This window comes from Microtus ochrogaster, chromosome 1, assembly GCF_000317375.1.
Source record: "Microtus ochrogaster isolate Prairie Vole_2 chromosome 1, MicOch1.0, whole genome shotgun sequence".
Taxonomy (NCBI): domain Eukaryota; kingdom Metazoa; phylum Chordata; class Mammalia; order Rodentia; family Cricetidae; genus Microtus; species Microtus ochrogaster.
In genome coordinates, this window is record NC_022009.1 from 45,107,789 (window position 1) to 45,116,481 (window position 8,693).

The following is an 8,693-nucleotide window of genomic DNA, read 5'->3' on the forward strand; positions in this document are numbered from 1 at the left end:
TGTGTGTGTGTGTGTCTGTGTGTGTCTGTGTATATGTATGTGTGTGTATGTGTGTGTCTGATCTGCCTGCAAGGCTCATGTCCATGGCTGGCTGTTGCTGGGGACCATACTTCCTCTCCACATGAAGCCTTCCTCAGTGAGAATCCTTAGAACATGGCAGCTAATTTCCCCTGAGCCGTTAGTACAGGACAGAATTAGGTAGGTCCTTCATGTATCACACAGCCTAACTCCCTAAGGAACAAACCAACACTTCCATATTGTTCTACTGGTCACATAGCCATGATCCACAATGTGAACAGATCACACAGTCTTTGTGCCACAAGCTGTAGCCCTGGCCATCATCTTGGAGGTTTCCTACCAAACTGACTGTTCAAAAGTCAGACAAATTTAAGAACAGCAAGGAAGGTTCCCAAGAGGGATTGACATGAAGTGTCCTCTTCATTGCCACGAGAGTGTCTCAGTCCCAAAGAAAATAAGCTATCAGATCTATCTCAGTGCACTGCCAGGAGCTTGATTTCAGGTTCCTATTTTATGGCTATTGACTTTGTAAGTCATGACTCAATAAATGAGGGAGCTGGTAACAAAGGTAGGACTAACTAATCCAAAGACAACCAAACCCGGACCCATGATGAGAATTCTGGGGTGTCTGAATCAATGATTTTGATTAACCCTGTAACTCTGAGGTCCATCGGAGGCCGGTGAGATGACTCAGTGGGTTTAGGCACTTGGTCCCAAGCCCGAGAGCTTGAGTTCAATCCCCGGTCCACATGGTGAAGGAAGAGAACTGTTCCCGAGGTTTTCTTCTGATCTCCCCATGTGTACTACAACATGCACCTACACACAGAAAAAGACATACACACACAAAGAAACATACACATAGACAGAGACACATGCAAGGCACACAAACATGCAGCCAAAGACACATACACAAAGACACACATAGACAAAACCACACACAACTCACACAGACACATTGACAAACACACACAACAGACACAAATGAACACACACACAAAGACACACAAATATATTCAAAGACACACAAACACAAAGACACAGAGACAAAGACAACTGCATACAGGTAAAGACACACACAGACAAAGATACAAATAACACACATACAAAAAGAGACACACACATTGAAAAAGACACTCACAAGATGCATGTACACACGAAGATACACACACAAAGATACATATAGAGACAGACACACAAGATACACACATATAAAGACACATGCACACAGGCAAAGATATACACAAAAGGCACACATAATAAAGATACACACAAAGACACAGAAGACATATACATACAGACAAAGACACGTGTGCCAGGCAAAAACACACAAATACACACACAGGCAAAGAGGCACACAACAAAAGATACACACAGAACACACATAGACAGACACACATGCACACAGAAAGACCTACATGCATACAAAAACATACACAATAAATACACATAGACAAAGACATATACAGGCAGAGACACACAGGCAAACACACATACAACAAAGACATATACAAGCAGGGACACACAGTCACATGCATATACAACAAAGATACACACAATGACACATGCACACAGGCAAACACACACACACAGGCAAAGAAGCATAAAACAAAGACACGCACAGGGATGTACACAAGACATATACTTGCAAAGACACACACACAGTGAAAAAGACATACAGCAAAGACATTCACAGACAAAGACACACAACACACACAAAGTCACGTTCACTGCCGGGCGGTGGTGGCGCACGCCTGTAATCCCAGCACTAGGGAGGCGGAGGCAGGCGGATCTCTGTGAGTTCAAGGCCAGCCTGGTCTACAACGGGCTAGTTCCAGGACAGGTGTCAAAGCTACAGAGAAACCCTGTCTCAAAAAACCCACACACAGACAAAGACATACACAGAAAAAGACATGCACACAAAGATACACAGACAAAAACACATACAACACACACAAGGACATAAGACACACACATACAGACAAAGACACCGATAGACAAAGACAAACACACAACAAATACAGAAAAAGACATTCACACAAAGGCCCATACAAGACACATATATACTCACCCAGGCAAATACACATGACAGGACACACACACACACACAAAGACACACAAAAAGGCAAAGACATACATAAAGGCAAAAACACACACAAGACACGTAGACAAAGACATACATGGAAAGACACAACACATACAAAGACGTACACAATGACACACATACAGTTAGACACACACACATGGACAGAGACACACACAGATATAAACAAAGACATTCACAACACACATAAAAATATACACATGCACACAAAGACGCACACAGACAAAGATAAACAGAAGACCCACACACACTAACAAAGACCCACACACACTAACAAAGATATAAACACATAGCCCATGACACATACAGCAAAGACACACAACAGACACAAAGACCCACTCACAAAGACATACACACCACACCAAACATAAAGCACACACAAAAAGACACACATATGCACACAAAGACACACACAGATAAAGATACATAACTCACACACACACCCCTAACAAGTAAAAAGAATAGACACCTGTTTAGTTGTTTAGTAAATCTCATTAAAGTGAGAAACATTTTCAATTTTATTCTTTAGCTATTTAGTTTCATAAGTCTGTGTTGTTTCACTGTAAGTAAATTAATACAACCAGGCAGATATTTAAATGCATAAATATTTAAATAATCAAGGACAAAACACAGCTGTTTGTGGCCTCCTCATGAGATTTCAGAATTCATGTACTATTGTGAATACATTTAAGGCAATCAATTCCAGCATAAATTTATTAAATCTGATTGATAGCCTTTCACACAGGAACACTGAGTCCTGAGAAATTGATAGCATTGTTCTTCATCGTTAAGGAGAGAGCGGATGGGGAATTCATCCTTATTTATTGAACTGTAGTTAAAATACAGAAAGTTCAGTAGTTAGGAACCAGCATTGATCTAATGAGCACAGGATTGCTAAGGTTAAGGAAAGCTAACCATCCCTGTCACGTGGACGTTCACTGTGGAAAGAGGAAGCCATCAGTTTTCTATTGACAATATCGTGCTTGTTGTTGTTGGGACTGATTGTCTGTTGATTTTGTTGTTGTTGTTGTTTTCTGTGGGTGAGCAAAGGATGGTTTAAATGAATGAAGAAAGCATTCAAACCTAGGCCAGTGATCTTGGAACATGTCAGCAAGAACTTAACTAGACTCCGAAGTTCCAGGGACTGCTGGGAAGCTAAAGCACCTACTGTTTTCATGGGAAAGAGTGTGGAAAGACTCAGTTTGCATTTTTTTGCTTTGTTTTGTTTTTTGTTTTTTTTTTGTCTGTTAAGATTCTTTAGTTCAAGCTGGGGAGTAGTAGCACATGCCTTTAATCACAGCACTTAGGAGGCAGAGGCAGGCAGATCTGTGTGAGTTCAAGCACAGCCCGATCCTCAAAGTAGATTCCAGAACAGCCAGAGCTACATAGAGAAACCCTGTCTTGAACCCACCCCCCAAAGATTCTTTAGTTCAACTTATAAGTTAACCCATGAATAAATGAAGAAAATATGTAGATGAATAGAAACAATAAAGGCGAGCTGTGGATGGAGCATTTCCTGGTGTGTGATGACAGGAACATCTCATGGAAAGAGAAATAGGATTAATTTAATTTCCAGGTCAAGGGTCACTTCTTGAGATGAGGGACATAAGAAGAAGGCCATTGAAGAATTGGGTGCTTTGGGTGCCAGCCAGTTGTTTTTCTAAATGTTTCTTCCCCACACCTCCCCTCCCCTACTATTTTATTTTTTTAGATCAGTTTTAGGATCTTAGAAAAATTGACTTGAGGCTATAGGGATGCCACGCACACCTGTGTGATCTCCAAAGCCCTCCCCCACAGTCTGTATCATCCAGTAGCGTAGAACATTTATTGAGGATGATGAACCTACATGGTACTTCTCAGTGTGCAGTTCACGCCAGGACTTCCTTCAGGCATACTTATGTGTCTGGCTAGGTGTGGAGCACTTTCACAGTCCTGGGGATGCCCAGGTGTCTTTCTCTCGCTCCCCGCCAACCCCGGCAGTCCCCGATTTCATCGTCTGTCCACAGGGCGCTGTCATTGGGATGTCATGTGGTTGGAATCACACAGCACGATGCCTTTCCAGGTTGGTTTCTTTCATGAGTAAAATGCATATAACACTCTCTACGTGCCGTCTCATCCCGTGGGGGTTCGTGTGTTTCGTGTGAGCTGATGATGTTCCATTTTCTATATGTGCCATGGTTGATGGCATGGGAAGGAAATCTTGGTGGCTGGGAATTATGAGCAAGGCTGTCATAAACACAGTGTGGGTTTGTGTGAGTGCAAGTTTCCTGTTCAGTGTGTTCCATAGACGAGCATCTTCCATCCATGGTAGGAATAATTAGTTATGGCAGACTGTGCTGGACCTGCCTCTGCAGATTCATCAGTCTCAAAAAAACATTCTACTTTGCTGGGGCATTCTGGGCTTTTGTCTTTCTGAACAAATTTTAGGATAAGTGAATCAATATTCACAGAAATGACTTGCTGATATTTTAATTGGAATGCACTGAATCTCTAAGTTAAGTTGGAAAAAAGTTGATATTTATGAGATTGGCTCTTCCTGTCCATGAACATGGGAAAGCTCTTCTTCTCAAGTTATCTTATCTCATGATAAACCTCACTTTATTAATGAGTCTTTTCATTTTATTCATATAGACCCATACAATTTGTTCATTCCATGCCTAAATATTTCTATATTGTGGTGCTAAAATAAGTAATCTTAGCTTTTATTTGCCTTGTTTACGGTGTCGTTTTCTACCACACGTGATGTAAACATTTGTCTGTCAATCTGACCCTGGCTGATAGGGAAGAAATCACAAGTAGTGGGAGGTGCTGCCTTTATTACCTTCCATTGGGCCATCTTCACACATCCCTCAGTGGAAAGGCCTGGTTACTACCAGTCAGAGCAGAGTGGTATGAGGCCTAGGTGCTGGCAAATCATTTTTGTTCCCTGAGGTCCACGGTTAAGGGAGATTTATTCTTTTTTTTTTTTTTTTTTGGAGGGGGGAAAATTTATTCTGTAAGAAAAGGGAGCTCTGGTCTCTGGAGTTTTGTGTGGTGTGGTAAGCACCAGTGAATTAACAAGAGAAGAAAGATGTAGAAGAAGGAAGGCATGTTTGGGCCCATGATGAGTACCACGGGGTATCTGAAACCAGGATATTGTGATTAAACCCGTGTACGACTCTGAGGTCCTTTAGAAGTAGCCCTTTTGTAGGGAATAAGTGCCCGGTGCCATGTCCTTGGCTTTTGTTTTGGAAATACATTGACTTTTTTCTTCTACACCAGCGTTGGGGCCAGGCGGCAGATAGGGCGCATAAGCTATGTACATTCTCAGCTTGGTTTTTAACTTTTATTTTGAAATTAGTTTATGAATTTTTAAAGAGTAAGAATAACAAAGAGGACAAGTTGTAAAATTATTACAAAGGAACGTAATGAGAGATGGATTATTAATTACATCTAACCAACAGTAAAGGCTCTTAGCATTGTTCAAGGGTATGTGGTCATTTGTATGTAAAAGTGTTTGCCATATATTGGATAGTTCCTTTAGAGAAGTGACACCATTCATTGGTGTAAAAAATTGTTAAATGTCCACATAGTTGCCAAATGAGCAGAGACCAATGATAAGAATGTTAATTTAAAACCTTCAGGTTTTGGTTTTTTTTTTTTGTTGGTTTGTTTTTTGGTTTTCTTAATAAAAGTATAAAAAAAACCAAGCCTGCCATTATTGTGGGCAGTGGCAATAGCCAGATGAAAATATTTTTTATACCCCAGGGCCACACCTGTATCTATGGTGCCTGTTGAGAGAGATCTGCGAGTCAACACCTCTGGTAAAGCCTGGCTGTAACTCTGTTATTCAGTGAGGGAAGGACCATGCTTTGTGGAGAAACTGTGCGCAGAAGTTAGGGGAAACTCAGTCAAACCACCCTCGGAATTTTGTGATCCAGCAATGTGAAGTGTGTTATTTCAAGAGAATCAACATGTACGTGGGAAGTAGAGACAGTAAAGAAAGACACAAAACAGAAGAGAGGCGCACCTATGTGTACAGCAAGCCGTCTAATAAGCCAAGAATAAGTAATGCTATTGCTTGCTAAACAGCAAGATCAGCTGTTAATTGGGGCAAAGCTGAATGGTGTCTGTAGCCCTCTTGCATACTGAGCGTATTAGTAGCTGCAATCGAGAGAGCTGCTTGGGTGTTTACTGTTCATTTGGAAAGGCGAAAGCACAGCAGCCAACAGTTTGTTAAATACCCCCTGATTAACAGATGTTTCTAATTACCGGAGAACTTATTCTTGGGCATGGTTCCTTACATGTTTACAAGGTTAAACGTCCATGTTTACAATATTCAACATCCCAAGTTCTATATTAAATCTCAAGTTTATTTTTATGTAGTTCTGCTTGACCCATCACATTATAAATGCATTCTAATTCTCCTTTTCCCTCCTGTGGTGAATGTAGGACCCCTGATTTAATTCTTTAATATGGAATCGTTGTCCTGAGTAAGGAGCATAGATGAGAATAAAGGTAAGACCCTTCGTTCCCGCTGTTTGTTTGGAGTCTTGTTTATAGATGGTAGCTGATCGATTTCAAGATGAGTACTACGTACCTACAAAAGCAGGCGCCCCTCTCCAACTATGTCCTAATTGAGGGAAGGCAGGGTTATTTACAAAAGCATGTTTAATCCAAATTAGTGCACCCGAAATGATTTTCAGTGGAGAGGTTGTTCTGGCCTTTAGCGTTACTCTTCGTGTTGTGGCTGAGTTCAGCATGCACAAGAATAGCTCCCTGGGGATGGCCCAGTACACAAGCCTTTGAGTGTTTCAGAGGTGGAAGACAGTACATCATGTTTCATGGAGCCATCTTTGGCATATGGCGGGATTAAATAAAAGAGGACCACACCAAAACTAGATACGGATTTGCTCCAAAGCAGACATGTTTAACAGTCCATAGTGTGTCACCCTTCTGCAACCTTATCAAACTAGTATGATGAATTTCTCAATGAGAAAAGAGCCCCAACCCAAAGATCTGATTTCGGGGACTCTGTTTTGTTAGTTATGAATCAGTCAGTTAAGAAATGAAGCAAACACCCAGCATGGGCCAATGATGAGGAGCATGGGGTTTCTGAACGAGGACAGTGATTAAACCCTTATGAAATCTGAGGACTATTGCAAAGTGGTGTCTGCAGCCGGTAGAGACGAGTCCCCAAAGCCCGATCTTTGTGGATTCGTGGCACAACCCACATTCCTGCAATAAAACTAGCCATGAATAAAGACTCTATCAGTGACTGAAAATTAACAAAGATAAGACCGGTCAAAATGGCACATGCTTACAGTTCTAACACTTAGGGAGTTGAGGCAGGGCCATCAGGAGCTTGAGGCAAACCATGGTTACATTTCTCCCCAAAACAAAACAAACAAAACCAAAATAAAGCAACAACAACAACAAAAAGCAAAACCAACAAAATTGGGGAGGTGGCATGATTCTACATTAAGGACATTTGCTACCATGCCCGATAATATCTGAATTCCATCCCTGAAATACTCATGGAGAAGAATAGACCCTAAAATTTGTCTTCTGATCTCTATACATATGCCCCTCACACACATATGAGTTTGTGCACTCAATGAACAAAAATAATGAAGAGAAACCAATGCTATACTTGTACTTTATTGAGCATTTAATGCAGTGTGGGTCATTTTGAGAGTCTTAGTTTAGGTGCCTAGCAGTTGTAGAGGCCATGCTATTTGATTATTGCAAAAGGAGGCAAATTGAGGCGAGTTGCCCTATGTTAAGGAAAAGAAGCCATTTCTGTAATTAGGGACTAAAGAAAGAACACTCATACACAGGGCAACGATGTTTTACTTCACACACCACCTTTGATAAAATCTAGACAACTTTATTGAAATAAATACACACTAAGTCAAATCAAATAAGTTTGCTTCTCTTAAAGCGGTGACATAGGAAAAACATAAATATCACCCAGGGGCTGATACAGTACAGGTGGACTCTCATCAAACACGGTGTGATTAAGAAGAGACATATTCTTAAATTTGTATATCAACCAGTCCTTTTTGTTTTAATTCAGCCATTATGTACCAGTGGAAACCTTTACACCCTTGGGATCTTTACGCCATCCACTTCTGAAATCCACAATAAGGCAGAGATTTTTCTGGGCCTTTCCAGCATTGCATTTGGGAATTTACCTTGTTAGTGTTTCAGTGTTGCCTTGATGGCGACAAACTTTAAAATTCTGCTAGAAAAATTATCCCATGAGAAATTAAACACATCAGTTAGTGAGGGAAGTAAGCAGGGGCGGGGGAGAAAGCTAAGTCAGTCAGTGTTTGCCTTGATATCATGAGAAACTGATTTCCATCCCCAGCTCATGTAAATTAAAAAGTGTGATGATGTATATGAGAAACCCTAGTGCTGGAGAGGCAGCAGTGGGTATATGATGGAGTGTACCGGTGACCCCAGTGCCAGGGAGGCAGCAGTGGGTATATGATGGAGTGTACCGGTGACCCCAGTGCTGGAGAGGCAGCAGTGGGTATATGATGGCGTGTACCGGTGACCCCAGTGCTGGAGAGGCAGCAGTGGGTATATG

General features: G+C 41.3%; 1 long non-coding RNA gene and 1 other non-coding gene across 25 annotated transcripts in view; both read left to right on the forward strand.

Annotated features, from left to right (window-relative positions):
• LOC101981949 overlaps window positions 1-8,693 on the forward strand; it is a 35,059-nt gene that overhangs the window by 3,409 nt on the left and 22,957 nt on the right. For 3 of the 24 annotated variants that reach the window (XR_001229528.2, XR_001229529.2, XR_003377276.1), the window contains exon 1: window positions 5,746-6,616. This is a non-coding gene — a long non-coding RNA (uncharacterized LOC101981949). Of the gene's footprint in view, window positions 1-4,125; window positions 6,617-8,693 lie in introns of those variants that run through there. The other 21 variants (XR_001229514.1, XR_003377266.1, XR_001229534.2 and 18 more) reach the window with 18 other exon arrangements.
• LOC113456858 lies at window positions 619-689 on the forward strand. Its single transcript, XR_003377593.1, has one exon. It is a non-coding gene; the product is annotated as a small nucleolar RNA SNORD113/SNORD114 family (small nucleolar RNA).